Source organism: Bufo bufo, chromosome 3, assembly GCF_905171765.1.
Source record: "Bufo bufo chromosome 3, aBufBuf1.1, whole genome shotgun sequence".
In the NCBI taxonomy this organism is placed as follows: domain Eukaryota; kingdom Metazoa; phylum Chordata; class Amphibia; order Anura; family Bufonidae; genus Bufo; species Bufo bufo.
The window spans coordinates 609,415,182-609,437,050 of NC_053391.1; the positions used below are offsets into that span (position 1 = coordinate 609,415,182).

At 43.4% G+C, this 21,869-nt stretch overlaps 1 protein-coding gene across 1 annotated transcript in view; it reads left to right on the forward strand.

Annotated features, from left to right (window-relative positions):
• Nucleotides 1-2,532: 2,532 nt before the first annotated feature.
• ASIC1 (acid sensing ion channel subunit 1) overlaps nt 2,533-21,869 on the forward strand; it is a 395,233-nt gene continuing 375,896 nt past the window's right edge. The window contains exon 1 of the mRNA XM_040426001.1: nt 2,533-2,634. The gene's annotated coding sequence lies outside the window, so the exon portion shown is untranslated. The remainder of the gene's footprint in view (nt 2,635-21,869) is intronic.

The following is a 21,869-nucleotide window of genomic DNA, read 5'->3' on the forward strand; positions in this document are numbered from 1 at the left end:
AGTGCCAGTGCCAGCACATGTACAGACATGTCTCTCATGACTCCCCACCCCCAATCTAATGCACATTTCTCCAGTCCAGAAAACAGAACCAGGGCGGGCTAGTTACAGTACACTGGCTGGCACTACTGGGACGGGTGAGATGGTGGGAATGGGAACCAGTAACTAAGTCGCACCCCGCCCAGGACTCCATGCGCAGCTGCGCTTAGCGTAGCGACAGTAGCGGAGTTAGAAAACTTAGCACTGCAGCGCCGCCACACAGGTCACCTGTAAGAGCCGCATTCAAGGGGCTAAAGAGCCGCTTGTGGCTCGCGATCCGCGGTTTGCCGACCAGTGGTTTAGTAAGACCACAGAGTGCACCTGTCTTTGTAAAAGTTATTGTTATTTTGTTTGATTGTTTATCACATCCACACATTTGCTATTCTGTGTAGGATGTCTATTGTGGTACTTGTGGTCCGCTGCAGGCATCCTCCATTGTATGCATTTTTGCTGAGGATTGCCATTAGCAGCAGACTATAAGTGCAGGATCTGCCCTCCGCAGATCCCCCCCTCCCCCCCCCCCGCCCGGTATAGATGGACCACTGCATATAGGGTTGAGCACTTCCTGCTTTTCATTACCACACCAATTTGTAGTTTATAGGGAGTATAGATGAGCAGAGTACTGTGAGAGTATCGATGAGTAATGTGCGGGTCTTTATATGGGAGTAAAGATGAGTAACTTTGCAGGTCTTTATATTGGAGTATAGATGAGTAATGTGCAACTGACAGAAGTAATGTGCAACTGACAGAAGTAATGCGAACGATTTTCTATACAAATATGAAATAAAGAATCAATTTGCTTAATGTTATAAAAACAAAACAAATAGCAATTTGCTCAAATTTTGGTGGCAGTATTAAAGGCAAACATGATGCGCAGAGTATAAGATGGAAGTAAAAAGGATGAAAGTAACATGAGGGTCTCCCTAAGGGAGTATAGATGACAGCAGTGGTACGGAGGTCTTCTTATTGACTAGGAATCACTGAGGTAATGTGAAGGTCTTTCTATGAGACTATAAATAACAGAAGTAATATGAAGGTCTTTCCCTGGGACTGAGGACAAATGACCGGAGTGATGTGCAGTCCTTTCTAAGGTGAGGAGGACACGAGCAGTCTAAAGGTTTCCCTAAGAGAGGATAAATCCCATAAATCACAGGAGCGGACCGCAGGTGCTTCCATCTGAGGGATGGACGTGATGTGCAGGTCTTTTCATGGAACTATGAAAAACTCAGGTGATAGACAAATCTCCCTGTGGCCAGAGGTTCCTCACCGGCAGCGCTATAATGATGTGTAGGGGAAAGTAATGTCATGTCACAATACTATACACGTTTCCATAGCCTTAGTACTGACACAAGACATGTCCCATATATTATATGTGAGCGTGGTGTGCCATAGGCTGTGATTATTCTCCAAATCAGTCCCAGTCCTGAGAATTCCTTATGGGGTGACAGGTTAATATTTCATATGGGTGAGTATCGTATTAAAATACTACTATTCCCTATAGCGGAGCCCCCCTTTGATCACCATTAACTCTGTTATACCGATAGCTGGAACCTCAATGGACACATTTTGGAAAAAGTCAAATATTTTTGTCTGATCGTGTCGCCTAAAATACGTACACGGGTAAACCCAGCCATCCTATGGAAGTATGAATGGCAGAAGTGGATTTTTTGCAGCGTGAATGACTGAAAAAAAGTCCAAAAATTTGTCTGATCTGATCGGGTTGCCTTTTTGTGACTGGTCACCTTCTAAAATAATGTGTACGGGTAAACCCAGCCATCCTATGGAAGTAGGGGATGACTGACATTTTATGCGGGGGAGAACCGTATACCGTATTGATATCCTACTATTCCCTATAGTGGAGCCCCCCCCCCCTATCGATCATCATTAACACCGTTATACCAACAGCTGGAACCTCAATGGACACGTTCTGAAAAAAGTCAAATATTTTGGTCTGATCTGATCGTGTTGCCTTTTTGTCACCGGTCGCCTTCTACAAAAACACGTACACGGGTAAACCCAGCCATCCTATGGAAGTATGAATGGCAGAAGTGGCTTCTTTGCAGCGTGAATGACTGAAGTGTTGCTGGGCAGGTCTCTGTGTAGGGGTATGGATGACGGAGCTGCTGGTGTGCAGGTCTCTGTACCAGGGGGTATGGATGACGGAGCTGATGCTGTGTGATCAGACTGCCTTAGTGAAAGGGTTAACCTCTCCTGTATTGGTCCTTGCGATTGCTTCTATGGGGGGGAAGCAGCTGGTTTTGGGGGAAGGGAGCTGGTCACACACACACACACACACACATCCCAGTAATGAGGAGATAGACGTATGCAACACACAGAGGGGACAGACATATCTACACAGGCAGAGCGGAGGAGACAGAGCATTTCTTCTGCTCCCACTGTCACTGACAGCCTGACGGGGACATCGCTGCCTGTCTCTCTCTCTTTGTGCTCGTGTGTGTGAGAGCGCCTGCAGCAGCAGGGTGTTGTGTGTGAGTCTGCGGTAAGGTGTGGGGGTCCTGTGTTGTCTCTGCGGTGCGGGGGGAGTGCTGCGATCCGTCTCCTCAGTGCAGAGTGTGATCAGACTGGCCCTGCCTGCAGGTGAGTGCTGCTCTCCAATGTCTAGCGCGCCATGCATGCATGTATGTTCAGCATTGATCGCCCAGCGTGTGCCCATCGTCCGTAGTCCTCACCCTGCGTACATACGTGTCTGTCTATGGGAGTGAGCCATAGGTAACGTGCAGCCATCGCATGATTCTGTAGGGATGCAGCCGGCTCCACGGTGGCTGGGAGGTTGGAGGTAGTAGTCCGTACAGTTGTGTTAGTAGTTTTCATGACATCTGGAGGTTTTTTCGCCATGAGTCTGCATTTCGGATACTGGCTGGCAGTTGGCGTCCCTTTCATTTTACTTAGCTATTTCATCTGTAGAGAACGGTCTCTATTGCCTGCATCGTCCTGGGCACGTCTGTATTGCATGCATACATTTCCTGCAGAGAGTTGTGGGGGGGCTCCCGGTTTTGGGGTGATTCAGACTTTTTGATGTGGATAGGAGGTTTTGGGGAGGTGCGCCTGTGCAATCAGAAGGGGGAACTTCAGTGGCTGACGGTGACATGCAGACGTCCCATCCACATCGGTGCTGTCTTCCTCCCTGGCAGATCTGTGATGCCCAGGCTGCTGCACGCCGTGCCAGTCTCGACGGCTCTTCTGTATCCGTCCACTGCCTTCATTACTAGGCACTTCTAGCCATTACTATGTCACTATGTATGTTCTGTTCTTCTACTATTTTGGAGATGTCTTGTGCCTTAGTACCTTACAGCGTCTTTCCCATATAAGATTATTGTGTACGAAAAAAGTATAGCCTGTTATACAGTATATACGGTATTGATGTTACCTTTTATTCTAATTACTATTATACTTATTTATAGTATTGATGTATAAATTCCGCAATGGAAATGGATCATAAAATAATATGAAATGACTATAGATTACTCTCTGTTATACTGATTTGTCTATCTAGCAGAGCTGAGTTTGCCATCTGGTCTATAGTGTGTTATCTGTGGGTTTCCATATGACTACAATATGACCAGATACAGCTGTTAAGTTTTATTATCTTAACACTTCTAACAAGATACAGTACGAATCCAGCTCTGCTACATGTATAGCATTTCACTCAACTAGGCTTCCTCCCCTCTCCTAGCTCTTAATTTGCGGTGTTTCATTGCCGCCCGGTGTCACATCTTGAACTCCGCTTTTATCCAGGACTACTTATTGTGTCACCATCTTTCATCCCGCACTGTGGGAGTCTTTAGCCTGGTCCATGTAATATTGTGTGGGCAGGCTGGGGCAGGGGTGGTAGATGACAGGGCTTTAGTGAAGATCATGAAGAGCGAGTCCCCCCAACCCGTCCCCGCCGGCGTTTTACGGTGTAACACAGGGGGCAAATAAGAGTGTCAATTAAAGGAGCCCTGCGCCTAAAGTTGGCCGACTGTAAACGTAAACCCTAGAAGTGAGCTGCTGGAGAGATTTGGGAAATGATTTGCGGTTTATTTTTTGGATTTCCTAATCGCAGTGCTAGCCATAGCCATAAGCATGCCTTCCAGAGGAAATGTATGACCCAGACTGTAGATAAAAGTGCTCTGCGCTGTACAGCTTTTAATGAAGTGTATGGATAGGTATTATAAAGGTCTACATTTCACGTATTGGCGTAGGAGAAACATAGTGGAAAGCACGCACTATTGCGATACGTTTGGCCGTAGTCTATGGTACATCAAGCCATAGGAGTCAATGCAATCTTAATGAAAACGAGAGGTGAGCAGCCTCTTATGTACCATACCGTATACCAGTGAATGAGTCTCCCTCAGACCACAATGGTCAATATGTCGGCCGCTTAGTCATCAGTTCTTACACAATCTTTTCATCTCTCTATAGATTAGTCTTTATACTCCAGGCTCCTTTTTTGTTAGTATTATTTACAGCTAGAGGTGAGGACATCGCTTCTTAATGCATCCAATGCAACCGGAATTTTCCAAAAGATCAGGTCAAATCCAAAATTTGGGCAAATTTCTCAAAATGGCAGACAGAAAAGCTGAAGAAGGATCACATGACCCCAGGCGGTGTGTGTATACACCCAGTAGGCATTTGCCGGCCAAAACCCCAAAAATTTCTAGCCATGCTTGTAAAAAATCCTACAGTGCAGTTTGTTTTTGAACAGTCTGTTACCACCAGCAGTCGTGCGTTTACCCATAGCTATATATATGCCACTGTCACTTTAAGATTACTAATGCTGTCTTGGCATACAAGAGCTTGAAATGAGTTGGAGACCCCAGAGCGTCATCTGCAGCGTTTTAGGGGAACTGGAGAACTTTCAATTCGGTTTAAATTTATTCAGACCCAAAGCGAATTGTCCAACCGAATCAAATTTCAAGAAATGTTCTCATCGTTACTACAGCTGTTACTACTCCCCTTACTTATAGTTACTACTAATGTCGCTTATACAGATGTAGGGCAGCAGTGGCTAGCACTGGTGCCAGTTGCAACGCTGGGGTCCTCGGTTTAAATCCGATCAAGGGCAACATCTGAATGGAGTTTGTATGTTCTGCCCCGTGTTTGCGTGGGTTTCCTCCGGGTTCTCCGATTTCCTCCCACACTCCAAAGACATACTGATGGGAACCTTATGGGGACCTAATATATTAGCGCTATATAAGTGCATAAAATAAATAAATAATAGCACATGTTTATGTGACACTACGCAATAAATACACAGTTTCATTCAAATTGAAATCGACAATTAAAAGGTATGTCTTGATAACCTATCCTCAGGATATCAGATTGGCGTGGGTCCAACACCCATGACCCCCGCCGATCAGCTGTTTGAGGAGGCACTGCACTCTGGTGAGCACAGCGCTGCACATTGTATAGTGGCTGTGCTTGGTATTACAGCTCAGGCCCATTCACTTATATACGGCTGAGGCCAAATGACCAATCAAAGTGATGTCACTGACCGTGGCCCTCACCGATCAGACATTGATCACCTATCCTGCTAATTTCCCAGCTGCACCTGTACTTGGTGTAGTTTAGGTTTCTTGTACAGGTGCAGCCAGGCAATTAGCAGTAATTCACATGCAGTAGCGTGTACTGGCACCCTCAGGGCTCATTCAGACGGCCGTATGAATGAGCGGACCCATTCATTTCACTGGAAAAAGATGCGGACAGCACACTGTAGTTAGATCCGTAGTTCCAATCCGTGGAAAAGACAGAGCTTATCCTATTCTTGTCCGCAATCGTGGACAAGAATAGGCATTTTCTATTATGGTTGCGGCCATGTGCAGTCCGCAAATTGCGTGGCGCAGCAGTGACGTGTCACTTGGGGACACAGCACTACTGAGGCCAGTCCTTGGCTGCAGCAGTGCACGCCAACCTGTCCACCTGGAAGAAAGTTGGGGAGCATGTCTTTTATGGTACAGCTGGCTCGGCTTCAAATGGAAAAAGCTGGAAAACATCTTTAAAGAGGTTGTGTCACTTCAGCAATTGGCATTTATCATGTAGAGAAAGTTAATACAAGGCACTTACTAATGTATTGTGATTGTCCATATTGCTTCCTTTGCTGGCTGGATTCATTTTTCCATCACATTATACCCTGCTGTATCCATGGTTACGACCACCCTGTAATCCCGCTGCAGTGGCCATGCTTGCACACTAAAGAAAAAAGTTATGGACTATATGCACTACCACGGTCTTGGCCAAAAAAGAGGCCAGTGCTGGTTCCTATTTTGTGCAAGCACGACCACCACTGATGGATTGCAGGGTGGTCTGTAACCATGGAAACGAGCAGTGTATAATGTGTATATAGAAAAATGAATCCACCAGCAAAGGAGGCAATATGGATAATAACAATACATTAGTAAGTGGCTTGTATTCACTTTCTCTACATGATAATTGCCTCTTGCTGAAGTGAGACAACCCCTTTATCAAGTATCAAATTGCAATTGCTACATCTGTAGCTACTACTAATGTTACTTACAGCTAGGGTGGACTTGTCATTTCCAGATAAAATGCCAAGACAATGACTTTTTGTGTAGGCAGTGATCAGGTTTGGTTTTGCAATGCCGACAACGTGGGCACCCGCCATGTGCCTTCTAACAGTGTGGGCCCCTGCCTGGATGAGTGGGCAGCAGATGAGTTCAGAACATGTGAACTTCACTTGTCCCTTTTATATTACTTTTTAGGGAGCACAGAGAGATGGAAGCAGCAGTAAGTACATCGCAACCGGCTGCAGAGCTGCCGACAATACAACTAGAGGGAGAAATCAGCCTTCTCATAAAAGATTGCAGTCTAAGGGCTTGTGCACACAAACACATTTATTTCCATATGCGTTCCTTTTTTTTATTTTTTTTGTGACCCGTATGTAGAACCATTGACTTCAATGGGGCCGCAATGAACGGAAATTACTCTGTGTGCATTACCTGCATATGAAATAAGGTAGGTAAGATAGATAGATAGGAGGTAGATATAGATAGATAGATAGATAGATAGATAGATAGATAGATAGATAGATAGATAGATAGATAGATGATAGATAGACAGACAGACAGACAGATAGATATACACTCACCTAAAGAATTATTAGGAACACCTGTTCTATTTCTCATTAATGCAATTATCTAGTCAACCAATCACATGGCAGTTGCTTCAATGCATTTAGGGGGTTGGTCCTGGTCAAGACAATCTCCTGAACTCCAAACTGAATGTCAGAATGGGAAAGAAAGGTGATTTAAGCAATTTTGAGCGTGGCATGGTTGTTGGTGCCAGACGGGCCGGTCTGAGTATTTCACAATCTGCTCAGTTACTGGGATTTTCACGCACAACCATTTCTAGGGTTTACAAAGAATGGTGTGAAAAGGGAAAAACCTCCAGTATGCGGCAGTCCTGTGGGCAAAAATGCCTTGTGGATGCTAGAGGTCAGAGGAGAATGGGCCGACTGATTCAAGCTGATAGAAGAGCAACGTTGACTGAAATAACTACTCGTTACAACCGAGGTATGCAGCAAAGCATTTGTGAAGCCACAACACGCACAACCTTGAGGCGGATGGGCTACAACAGCAGAAGACCCCACCGGGTACCACTCATCTCCACTACAAATAGGAAAAAGAGGCTACAATTTGCACGAGCTCACCAAAATTGGACTGTTGAAGACTGGAAAAATGTTGCCTGGTCTGAGGAGTCTCGATTTCTGTTGAGACATTCAAATGGTAGAGTCCGAATTTGGCGTAAACAGAATGAGAACATGTATCCATCATGCCTTGTTACCACTGTGCAGGCTGGTGGTGGTGGTGTAATGGTGTGGGGGATGTTTTCTGGGCACACTTTAGGCCCCATAGTGCCAATTGGGAATCGTTTAAATGCCACGGGCTACCTGAGCATTGTTTCTGACCATGTCCATCCCTTCATGACCACCATGTACCTATCCTCTGATGGTTACTTCCAGCAGGATAATGCACCATGTCACAAAGCTCGAATCATTTCAAATTGGTTTCTTGAACATGACAATGAGTTCACTGTACTAAAATGGCCCCCACAGTCACCAGATCTCAACCCAATAGAGCATCTTTGGGATGTGGTGGAACGGGAGCTTCGTGCCCTGGATGTGCATCCCTCAAATCTCCATCAACTGCAAGATACTATCCTATCAATATAGGCCAACATTTCTAAAGAATGCTATCAGCACCTTGTTGAATCAATGCCACGTAGAATTAAGGCAGTTCTGAAGGCAAAAGGGGGTCCAACACCGTATTAGTATGATGTTCCTAATAATTCTTTAGGTGAGTGTAGATATGTAGATAGATAGATAGATAGATAGATAGATAGATAGATAGATAGATAGATAGATAGGTAGGAGGTAGATAGATATTATGAATAGAGAAATTTGAGATGGATAGATATGACATAAATGAATAGATAGATAGATAGATAGATAGATAGATAGATAGATAGATAGATAGATAGATATAGATAGATAGATAGATAGATAGATAGAAGATAGGTAGATAGATAGATAGATAGATAGATAGATAGATAGATAGATAGATAGATAGAAGATATATGATAGATAGATAGATAGATAGATAGATAGATAGATAGATAAATAGATAGATAGAAGATATATGATAGATAGATAGATAGATAGATAGATAGATAGATAGATAGATAGATAGATAGATAGATAGATATAGATAGAAGGAGATAGATAAATAGATAGATAGATAGATAGATAGATAGATAGATAGATAGATAGATATAGATAGATAGGAGATAGATAGATAGATAGATAGATAGATAGATAGATAGATAGATAGATAGAGATAGAGATAGATAGATAGATAGATAGATAGATAGATAGATAGATAGAAGATAGGTAGATAGATAGATAGATAGATAGATAGATAGAAGAATCACTACACTAACTATATAAGGCTACTTTCACACTTGCGGCAGAGTGATCATCCGGCAAGCAGTTCCGTATGCCAACTGATGGCATTTGTAAGACTGATCAGGATCCTGATCAGTCTGAAAAATGCCTGATCAGTCTGAAAAATGCCCGATCAGTCTGAAAAATGCATTGCAATACCGGATCCGTCTTTCCGGTGTCCTCCGGAAAAAACGGATCCGGCACTTTTTTTTTCACCTTTTTTTCGGTCTGCGCATGCGCAGACTGGAAGGACAGATCCGGCATTCCGGTATTTTGAATGCCGGATCCGGCACTAATAGATTCCTATGAAAAAATGTGCCGGATCCGGCATTCAGGCAAGTGTTCCGTTTTTTTGGCCGGAGATAAAACCGTAGCATACTGCAGTATTATCTCCGTCCTGATCAGTCAAAACGACTGAACTGAAGACATCCTGATGCATCCTGAACAGATTGCTCTCCATTCAGAATGCATGGGGATATGCCTGATCAGTTCTTTTCCGGTATAGAGCCCCTGTGACGGAACTCTATGCCGGAAAAGAATAACACTAGTGTGAAAGTAGCCTAAGACTATGCTACAGGATGAATATCACATAGAGAGGATGCACAGTTCTGCTTCCGGTGTACAGAGCAGTACAGTCCAATGGCCGGGTAGAGAACCTGTCAGCAGAGCCGTGCTGCCATCACCACAGTGTGACTGCCGGCTGCCCCCTCATTACCAGGCGCTGGTTCTCTGGTTGACAGATCTCCCATTATTTGTACATAGGGAGATACACCAATCAGGCCAAGCCGGGCAGAAGCCAGAGGGAAGCCCCAGCAGACACGTCTCCTCCTGCCCAGCTCTGCTGCATCATTCCAGACTACAGTGGAGTTGCTACTTCTTAAGATCACATTGAAATCTCAGCATGTGGGGATGAAAATCAGCTTGCTTGACTGGAGCAATAATGAAGAGATTTTCATGTTTCTCGATGCGTATGCCCATTGATTTTTGAGCGATTTTTGTACTGAGAGATAAAAATGAAATTGACCTCCCTTTGGAGACATAAAAAGCTATTTTTTTTAGAGCATAAAGAAACATAAATGGACTTTCCAAATACCTTGATTAAAACTCCTATGGGGGTCATTTATCAAACTGGTGTAAAGTAGAACTGGCTTAGTTGCCCATAGCAACCAATCAGATTCCACCTTTCATTTTGGACAGCTGCTTTGGAAAATGAAAGGAGGAACCTGATTGATTGTTATGGGCAACTAAGCCAGTTCTACTTTACACCAGATTGATAAATGACCCCATTAGATTTTTGTGTCTACAGCTCTTATGTGTTTCCGTGGTAACAGACTACAAACATTCCCTGATCCTGCAGTCATACCCTCCACTCTGGCCTAAATGTAAGCTCATACCATCACTGACTTTGCTGCTGCATAGAAAGGCCATGCAGGTTAATGTGTGGGTGCACTGTTAACCATCTCTGTCCATAATCTGACAACACCATTCATTGCTGATATGATGGTCTTCTGGTTTTGTGAGGAGCATCTGATCACGTTAACCCTACTAAGCAAATGAATTCATTGGGACATTAGTGAGCAGCCACCCTCATGGAAATGTCTGGGTAAAGTTAGTGGAATCCAAAGAGACAAGATACATGTTAGAGAGTAGCAGCCCCTTTCTCATATTTATTGGTAGGAGTGTCGGACCCTCAGTAACATCTGAGAAGAAGTCAAAGGATCTAAAGCTTGTTCAACACATGAAGTTATTCAAATTTCTGATATATATTGTTTCTCAAGAAACCTGCTTGCAATCCTTTAATAGGATAGCAAGCACACCCACTAAATGACGACACTGAGAGGCGTTGTATGATGGAAGTAGGGATGTCAATCAGGCAACAAGCATCCCCATCACTCCCAAGAAGGCTGCGCTAAAGCATTAATAGCGCTAGTTTATCTAATAGGGACTACGGCACAGTGTAGTAACTCTGCCTCGTCTAAACAGGGCTTAAACTGGCCAGGATTGAAATGATCAACAGGGTCTGGAAGAAATAAAATTAACCCTTAAAGGAGATTCAAAAAAGGTTACAATAAATCAATTCGGCGAAACCAACAAGATGGGGGCTTATTTTAGGTAATGTATCCTCCAACTTTAGCATGTCCACAGAAGGCAGAGAGGATATACACAGAGGGAGACCTTGGTGGAACCTAAATAGTTGTTCATTAAGACCCCTTGGTTAGGTCGTTTTCAATTCAAATATCCACCAGGTCTCCCTCTGCAAAATTCTCTTCTCCCAGTCACCTCCTCTCTTTAATGGGGAAACAACCTCGATCCCCATGAACTTCACTTTTTGATAGTCTCCCCCATGCATGAGATCAATGTGTTTCACCATATTAAGACCCCCATAACTTTTTTTATTTTTATGTCTAGTTAGCTGGGTCATTTTTTGTAGAACGATCCATAGTTTTGATTGATGCCATGTTGGAGTGTGTAAGACTTTTTGATCACTTTTTATAAAAAAATTTCGGGGAGATAAAGTGACAAAATAATAGGTGAATTGGCAATTTTGATGTTTTTTCCATGACACCATTCTCTGTATGGGATATTTTTTATATATTGATAGTAGGGCCCTTTTTCACATGCAGCAATGCCTAGGAATCGTTTATTTTTATTTTGGGGAAAGGGGGTTGATTTAAATTTTTATATATTTTTTTTTTAAATATTTTTAAAAACTTTTTTTCTTTCTTTTACACTTTTAAATAGTTCACCTAGGGAACTTGAACAAGCAATCGTTAGATTGTTTCTCTCATAGTCTCCAATGCATTAGCAGGGTCTTCATAGGAACCTACTGCATCTGTGACAGCCTCAGATCATTCAGACTACCGCACACACTATCCAGCTCCCTCAATCCCCACTAGAGGGAGCCGTTGCACTCCCAGGAGTTTAAAACAGCAGGCACCCAGTGGCTATAGCGTCAGCTGCAGTCGGTCACGGGCGACATATTTAAATACCTTTCACCTTAAATTTACAGTGGGAGGTCGGGAAGGGGTTAAAGGTATTATCACATGAATAATGTAAAAAATGAAAATCGGACATAATCTGGTACATGGCAACCTCCTTCTAACAAGCCTACAACCAGCCATGTAACTCAAATAGATCCAGAGATCTCCCCATTCATTGCCCCAATTGTTCTGCTAGATTTTTTTCAAGCTGTCTGCTTAGGGGGCGTGTCCTTTCAAAGGGGCGTGTCCTCTCTACTGAAGCTGGTGGTAGTTTAAGGATGGAACTGAGCATGTGCTTCTGTCTCAGCAGGTCAAAGACAATATAAAAAGAGCAAACAGCAGGTGGCGCTATACAGATATATTTCAGTGAATAACTCAGTACCTAGAATACATTTTTAAATACATGCAATTACAAAAGTATTTCGATTCAAGGTTTGAAAACTGAAATATTTTTCATGGGACAAACCCTTTAATATGGTATTGTTGTTTAGTGAACAAGCCGCAATGATTTTTTTCTGTTTGCCTCTGTAAAATCTCAGGCGCACAAATGTCCAATACGGGTCCACAGCATTTTGTAGTTATCATATTCAGGTCCCTCTGATACAAATCCTAACTTCAGCTTAGAGTAGATTTATCAGCATTCTCTCGTGTAATGACCTGTCCACATGATCAGGACAGATTTTCATCTTCTAGAAGTAAACAGTGAGAGGACAACCACTCCCATTTAATGATGCATGCATTATACAATGATTAAGCTGTATTTGCTGAAACTGGAAAATCCCTTCAAGCATAAAACAGGTGCTTGGAAACTCCCAGGAGCACAATGAGGTATCCAACCGTACAACACCTAGAAATCCATAGAAGCCTTCTCATCTCTATATGAGGTGGATTAAAGAAGACCGGTCACTTCTCCTGACATGTCCGTTTTAGGAACTACCTGCCTTCCCCCATGTAATAACCATTCTGGAGCATTCTTCTTCTATTATTCCTCCTAGAAGTTTATGAATGAATTGTCAACAGTCTAAAATAAATGTGTGCTACTATTTGGGAAAGGCGGGGGGTTGCTGAATAGTCTGACACCAACAGCATTCATTGGATAGCGTCAGACTGTTCAGAGACACCCCCCACTTGTAACACCAAATTGCACCTTTATAGCAAACTGCTGACAATTCATTCAAAAACTTTTAGTAGGAATAGAGAAATGGCACAACGTAGAGCCATAAGAATAGATGCTTATATTAATTAATTACTGATACAGACATGTCAGGAGAGATGACAGGTCCTTTTTAAAGGGGCTGCACAGTCCCTCCCCAGAGGATCTGACATTAGGTGTGGAGACTAGAGTCGCCATTTCACTCTTCGCAAGGCAAAAGTCTGGGTATCGTATCCTAGGCCTTTTCTAATTAAAGGGGTTATCCCATGACTAATGTAAAAAATGAAAATCAACCATCATATAGTACATGACAAAGCCAGAACCAGCCCTGTACCTCACATGGATCCAGAGATCTCCCCATTCATTGTTCTGCTATATATATCATATAATGTATTTATATCAAGCTGACAGCTCAAGGGGTGTGTCTTTTCTGCTGCAGCTAGAGGGGGGCGTGTCTCAGCTCTGATTATCACAGCTCAGGAGGCGTGTTCATGCTCTCCCTATCACAGCTCAGGGGGGCGTGTCTCAGCTCTCCCTATCACAGCTCAGGAGGCAGTTGGAGAATGAAACTGAGCATGTGCAGCCTTCTCAGTGAGCCGGACAAAGAAATAAGAAAAAAAAAAACAGCAGGTGGCGCTATACAGATACATTTTATTGAATAGCTCAGAGGCTATACAACATTTTAAATTACATGCAATTACAAAAGTATTCAGATTCAGGTGCTGGTTTGAAAACTGCAGAATATTTTTCATGGGACAACCCCTTTAATATATACTCATTAATCATCAGACATCAGGCATCAGTTGCTGTAGGAAGTGTCCTACCGAGCATGCAGGGGCATTAGAGTATATCTGCAAAGCCCCTTTAAATGGCATCTGTCAGCAGATTTGTACCTATGAAACTGGCTGACCTGTTACATGTGCACTTGGTAGCTGAAGGCATCTATGTTGGTCCCATGTTCATATGTGCCCGCACTGCTGAGAAAAATGTTTACATATATGCATATCAGCCTCTAGGAGCAATGGGGGCGTTGCCGTTACACCTAGAGACTTTTCTCTCTACAACTGCTGCACCCTTTGCACTTTGATTGAAAGGACCAGAGATTGAGAACATCACAACACCTGGTCCTGTCAATCAAAGTGAAGAGAGTGTGGCAGTTGTAGAGAGAAAAGCCTCTAGGTGTAATGACAACACCCCCGTTGCTCCTAGAGGCTCATTTGCATATATTAAAACATAATTTTTCTCAGCAATGCAGGCACACATGAACATGGAACCAACACAGATGTCTTCAGCTGCCAAGCGCACATGTAACAGGTCAGCCAGTGTCATAGGTACAAATCTGCAGACAGATTATTATTATTATTATTTATTATTAAAGCGCCATTCATTCCATAGCGCTGTACATATGAAAAGGGGTATACATACATAATACATACAATTGCACTAATCATAAACAAGACGACTTGCAAACTGGTGCAGAAGGAGAGAGGGCCCTGCTCGCGAGGGCTTACAATCTACAAGGTATGGGAGAAGGACACAGTAGGTGCGGGTGAAGTTGGTTGTGGCGGTATAGAGTCAGCAGGGTCACTGGTTGTAGGCTTGTCTGAAGAGGTGGGTTTTCAGGTTTCTTTCAAAGGATTCCACTGTAGGTGAGAGTCTGATATGTTGGGGTAGCGAGTTCCAGAGTGTGGGGGATGCACGGGAGAAATCTTGGAGGCGATTGTGGGAAGAGGTGATAAGAGAAGAGGAGAGAAAGAGGTCTTGTGAGGATTGGAGAGTACGTGTGGGGATGTATCAGGAAAGTAGCTCAGAGATGTAGGGAGGGGACAGGTTGTGGATGGCCTTGTATGTATTTGTTAGTACTTTGAAGTGAATTCGGTGAGCAATGGGGAGCCAGTGAAGGGATTGGCAGAGGGGAGAGGCAGAGGAGAAAAGAGGGGAGAGGTGGATTAGTCGAATAGCAGAGGTGAGGATAGATTGGAGGGGAGCGAGAGTGCTAGATGGAAGGCCACAGAGGAGGATGTTGCAGTAGTCTAGGTGGGAGATGATGAGGGCATGTACAAGCATTTTCGCAGATTCAAAGTTAAGGAAAGCGCGGATGTGGGAGATATTTTTGAGTTGGAGGCAGCAGGTGGTGGAAAGGGCTTGGATGTGCGGTCAGAAGGAGAGGGCAGAATCCATGGTCACTCCTAGGCAGCAGACTTGGTTGACTGGGGAGAGTGTGCAGCCATTGATCGTGATAGATAGGTCTGTTGGGGGAGTTGAGCAAGATGGGGGAAAGATGATGAATTCTGTTTTATCCATGTTAAGTTTTAGAAAGCGAAAGGAGAAGAAGGATTATATAGAAGATAGACATTTGTGGGATTCTGGAGAGTAAGGTGGCGATGTCGTCAGCATAAGAGTGATACTGACTCTATGAGCTGTCCCAGGCCAAAAGTGTAGATAGAGAAGAGCAGGGGTCCTAGGACAGAGCCTTGCAGGACACCAACAGAGAGGGAATGAGACGAGGAGGTGGTGCGAGAGTGGGAGACGCTAAACGTCCGGTCTGAGAGGTATGATGTGATCCAGGAGAGGGCCAGGTCAGTGATGCCAAGAGATGAGAGAGTTTGCAACAGAAGGGAGTGGTCAACAGTGTCAAAGGTAGAGGACAGGTCAAGGAGAAGGAGGACAGAGTAATGCCCTTAAAGCTTCTCTGGGCCATCACATAAATACACTGCGTGCAGAATTATTAGGCAAATGAGTATTTTGACCACATCATCCTCTTTATGCATGTTGTCTTACTCCAAGCTGTATAAGCTCGAAAGCCTACTACCAATTAAGCATATTAGGTGATGTGCATCTCTGTAATGAGAAGGGGTGTGGTCTAATGACATCAACACCCTATATTAGGTGTGCATAATTATTAGGCAACTTCCTTTCCTTTGGCAAAATGGGTCAAAAGAAGGACTTGACAGGCTCAGAAAAGTCAAAAATAGTGAGATATCTTGCAGAGGGATGCAGCACTCTTAAAATTGCAAAGCTTCTGAAGCGTGATCATCGAACAATCAAGCGTTTCATTCAAAATAGTCAACAGGGTCGCAAGAAGCGTGTGGAAAAACCAAGGCGCAAAATAACTGCCCATGAACTGAGAAAAGTCAAGCGTGCATCTGCCAAGATGCCACTTGCCACCAGTTTGGCCATATTTCAGAGCTGCAACATCACTGGAGTGCCCAAAAGCACAAGGTGTGCAATACTCAGAGACATGGCCAAGGTAAGAAAGGCTGAAAGACGACCACCACTGAACAAGACACACAAGCTGAAACGTCAAGACTGGGCCAAGAAATATCTCAAGACTGATTTTTCTAAGGTTTTATAGACTGATGAAATGAGAGTGAGTCTTGATGGGCCAGATGGATGGGCCCGTGGCTGGATTGGTAAAGGGCAGAGAGCTCCAGTCCGACTCAGACGCCAGCAAGGTGGAGGTGTGGGGCCTTTTCGGGTTGAGGATGGAGTCAAACTCAACTCCCAGTCCTACTGCCAGTTTCTGGAAGACACCTTCTTCAAGCAGTGGTATTGGGCAGACTAGATGGCCAAATGGTTCTTATCTGCCGACACATTCTATGTTTCTATGGTACAGGAAGAAGTCTGCATCCTTCAAGAATAACATGATTTTCATGCAGGACAATGCTCCATCACACGCGTCCAAGTACTCCACAGCGTGGCTGGCAAGAAAGGGTATAAAAGAAGAAAATCTAATGACATGGCCTCCTTGTTCACCTGATCTGAACTCCATTGAGAACCTGTGGTCCATCATCAAATGTGAGATTTACAAGGAGGGAAAACAGTACACCTCTCTGAACAGTGTCTGGGAGGCTGTGGTTGCTGCTGCACGCAATGTTGATGGTGAACAGATCAAAACACTGACAGAATCCATGGATGGCAGGCTTTTGAGTGTCCTTGCAAAGAAAGGTGGCTATATTGGTCACTGATTTGTTTTTGTTTTGTTTTTGAATGTCAGAAATGTATATTTGTGAATGTTGAGATGTTATATTGGTTTCACTGGTAAAAATAAATAATTGAAATGGGTATATATTTGTTTTTTGTTAAGTTGCCTAATAATTATGCACAGTAATAGTCACCTGCACACACAGATATCCCCCTAAAATAGCTAAAACTAAAAACAAACTAAAAACTACTTCCAAAAATATTCAGCTTTGATATTAATGAGTTTTTTGGGTTCATTGAGAACATGGTTGTTGTTCAATAATAAAATTAATCCTCAAAAATACAACTTGCCTAATAATTCTGCACTCCCTGTATCTCCACCTTGGAAATGAATATTTTTTGCCAATAGCATTTACTGAGCAATGTCAGGATACGTCCAGCTCCACTTCTCATATAGATGGCAATGTGTGATAATAAGCGTTTCTATCGTGACAAAATCATCACTCCAAATACATTTTGGATCTGTTACTCTTGGCCTAACCATCATCATCATTATCTTCTCCACGGTAGGCTTACATCTGAGAGATTCCTATCAATGCAAATGTGAACATTTTCTAATTGAAGCAAAATGTTAAAGAGGAGCTGTCACCTCTCCTGACAAGTCTGCATTGCTCACTACTTGCGTTCCATGAAATAGAAATCTGAAACGTTTTTCTAGAACTCTTCTTGGTGATGTGCCTCTCTAAATTCTTCCTGGGAATGAATGAATACATTGAAAAGTGGGCGTTACCATTGCCCTTGTCAATAGGGTGTGTCCACACACAGTCTAACATAGTCAACTCTGACTGGACAATGTCAGACTCACCCCATTCACAAGGTAAGGGTAACATAGAGTTGTCCATGCACTTAAATATTTCCTGGTGGGATGACATGAGGAACAGCCTAAGATGCTTCCAAAATGGTATTTTAGGGTGAATGCAAACATTTTCTAAGTCAGACATGTCAGCGGAGCAGACGGGCAGATTTATGAGTAATAAATACATAAAAACATTCAAACTAAAGGGATCGTACTGAATGCCATCTTTATGAAGCCCCTATGTAATTTTTTTCGGCACTTGTGACCATGCCTCCCACCTTTGAAAAGCCGAAGAAGGGACAATATCAGCAGTGCTGCATATCTTCTTACCCCAAGCCAAGCCTCTATCTCCACCGAATCCTTGTCTATACATGCCCATTCCCATCCAGTTCCCTGTGTGCCCCCACACAGTAATAGTGCCCCACACATAGTAAGAATACCCCCTTAGTGTGTCAACAATTTAAGAATGTCCCTTTGGTGCCCCTGACACAGTATTATGCCCTCTTAGTGCCCCCATACAGTATAATGTCCCTATGTGCCCCCCACAAAGCAATGCCCCTAAGTGCCCCTCACAGTAAAAAGTTGAAGTTCCCATAATTGCCCCATACTCTATGAGGCCCCTTTAAGTGCCCTGAGTGAGAGATTGTTTCCCCTATAAGTGACCCACACAAAGTTATACGCCCCCATAAGTATCCCAAACACTGTATGAAACCCTACACAGTATGAGGCCTCATAAGTACTCCTCTCATAATATTAGGTCCCCATAAGTACCCCCCCGACACACACAGTATTAGGCCCCCATAAGTACCCCACACACACAGTATGAGACCCCAATAAGTACCACACACACAGTATTAGGCCCTAATAAGTACCCCACACACAGTATGAGACCCCAATCAGTACCTCACACACAGTATTAGGCCCTGATAAGTACCCCCACACAGTATGAGACCCCAATCAGTACCACACACACAGTATTAGGCCCTAATAAGTACCCCACACACAGTATGAGACCCCAATAAGCACCGCACACACAGTATTAGGCCCTGATAAGTACCCCCACACACAGTATGAGACCCCAATAAACGCCCTACACAGTATGAAACCCCAATAAGTACCATACACACAGAATTAGGCCCTAATAAGTACCCCACACACAGTATGAGACCCCAATAAGCACCGCACACACAGTATGAGGCCCTGATAAGTACCCCCACACAGAGTATGAGACCCCAATAAGTACCTTACACATAGTATTAGGCCCTGATAAGTACCCCACACACAGTATGAGACCCCAATCAGTACCTCACACACAGTATTAGGCCCTGATAAGTACCCCCACACAGAGTATGAGACCCCAATAAGTACCTTACACACAGTATTAGGCCCTGATAAGTACCCCACACACAGTATGAGACCCCAATAAGCACCGCACACACATTATTAGGCCCTGATAAGTACCTCCCACACTGTATGAGGCCCCCATAAGTGTCCCCATACACAGTGACACCCCATTAGTTTGAATACCCACCTATCCCACGTTCCCATGACGATCGGTGCAGAGAAGATCTCCTCTGGTCTATCTGTCACTCAGACATCCCTGTATCACACCAGCCTGCAGCGAACCACCAACAGTAGGGAAATGGTGGAGCAAGATGCTGACGGCTCCCTGCTTCACCATTGTATTCAACTGAGAAGGGACATACAGTTGGAACATGTGGCAGCCAGCCTGGGTCCACGGGACAGATGTCAAAATTTGCAACTAACCGGCTGGATCTGGAATGATTGGGAGGCATGACGTAAGAGGGCCTGAAGTTGTGGGCAGAGCTTCAGGTCACATCATGCATGATTTCTTTACACTTTCCAATTTGGTGATTTTTTTAGGATATGTTACACATTATTATTATTATTATTATTATTATTATTATTATTATTATTATATCTCTCCTTATCATTCAGTTGTGAAACATTCAGCTAGACATGGCCAAAATGATCTTCTATGGCCACCTTATTTATTCCTGTTCAGCTCACAGAGTCTTTTACTGAGACTCCCTGGCAGATATGTACATTATATGAAGTATTCACTATACCCCCGACGTTTCCCTAGAGATACACACAGACCTGCATTTATAATCTGACTCACGAGGCCGAGGGAAGATGCAATCTCCATCTCTTCTCCTCATCTCCTTGTTGATGATGTCGTCTTGGAGGCTATTTTGCATTAGCAGTTGTCAGTGAAAAGTGTTCATTTGTTGCTGGGTTCCCATTACTGTATATTATTATAGGTTATTTATTATTAAGGATTCTCATTTTAGTATCTTGCCGCCATGAATAACAATGGGTTACACGTAGATGAGGAAAAAGAAATGAGCGAAGACTAAAAAAAAACAGCAAATTGTGGCTAAAATTCTCTTTTTTCCATGTAGCTTAAATGGATCTTAGTATACCTCTTCTTGTTAGTATTCCCCAATATACTTACTATCTAGACAAGGGATCAGCAACCTACGGCACTCCAGCTGTTGGAAACTACAACTCCCAGCATGCTGACCTCTAGACATCTAAACCACGTTTATAAACCCCCAGTTAGGGCAGATCAACTTCATTGAGGGGGATTGCCTACACTGGGGGACCCCCCTATCAGCCAGGATGGATAGTCACTGGGAAGAGAGGCTCCCGCTGTGTTGGATTCAATGCAATCATATATTACATGGTTGTTCTGTGAATGGATTCCATTTAACCCTATAGGGGAGAGTTATTACAAGCTTAAATTTATACAATTTAAAGTAAATGTGTCACCCAAAATTGTATCTGCTGGTTAAACCAGATAGCAGCACATCTCCTTTTTTCTAATCTTTTTTTTTTTTTTTTCTGATCATGGAGACGACCTTCTTGCCCGAGCTCTTCTTAACAGCTTTTAGAAAGCATTACTAAATTAGGCATGCTCTGTGACCTGTGCACAAGGAAAGAATAGATAAGCTTTGACAATGGTGGATCCTGTCCTATCTAAATACATAGGTGTTATCATTACAGGCAGGATTAGAATGACAGATAAGCAGATAACTGCAGCAAAGTGATCTGTATAGACAAAGAAGTGGCGCCTATTATTTGGCTTAGCGGCCAGTACGAAAACTGCAGGATTTTATGGGTTTAAATATAGATATTGACACGGAAAACTAAAAGTAACATCATCCAATTTTTTTAAAAAATATGTTAAAATAAAAACATGACTTAAATAATGGGCCTTTTTTTGATGACACATTCCCTTTAAGACTAGACGGGTATACGATTTGCCAAATTTATGATAGTCAACAAAAGGAACAAACATGACCCTTGTGGATGGTAAAGGCTTTTACTTAGACCTATTACTTATGATAGCCTAAAGTTTAAAGGGATTGTCCTACAAATATCGGTAACCTATCCTCTGGATAGGCCATCAACATAAAATTGGTAAGGGTCTGATTCCCAGCACCCCAAACAATCAGCTGTTTTGGGCAACTCTAGAGTGTGTGGAGTGGAGGCAGACAGCTCCATACACTGTGTAGTTTCCGATACCGGAGTACTTCAGCTCGGCGCACAGTCTGTTGAATGGGAGCTAAATCCCAATACCCTGCAGTAGGGATGAGCGTACCCGATGAAGTTCAGGTTTGCTGGGTTCGGCCGAACTTCAGGTCAAAGTTCGGGTTCGGGACCCGAACACCGAAGCCTAACCCCTACCCTATTAAGGTCCATGGGGACCTGAACTTCACTTTATTATTTTTTGTTATAACATGGTTATAATGGAAAATAATAGCATTCTTAAGAAAGAATGCTAAATAAAATGACCATTGAGGGGTTAAAAATAATAAAAAAAAACTCACCTCATCCACTTGATCGCGCAGCCGGTATCCTCTTCTTTCTTCTTTCTGCAGGACCTGTAAAAGGACCTGTGATGACGTCACCGCGCTCACCACGTGGTGA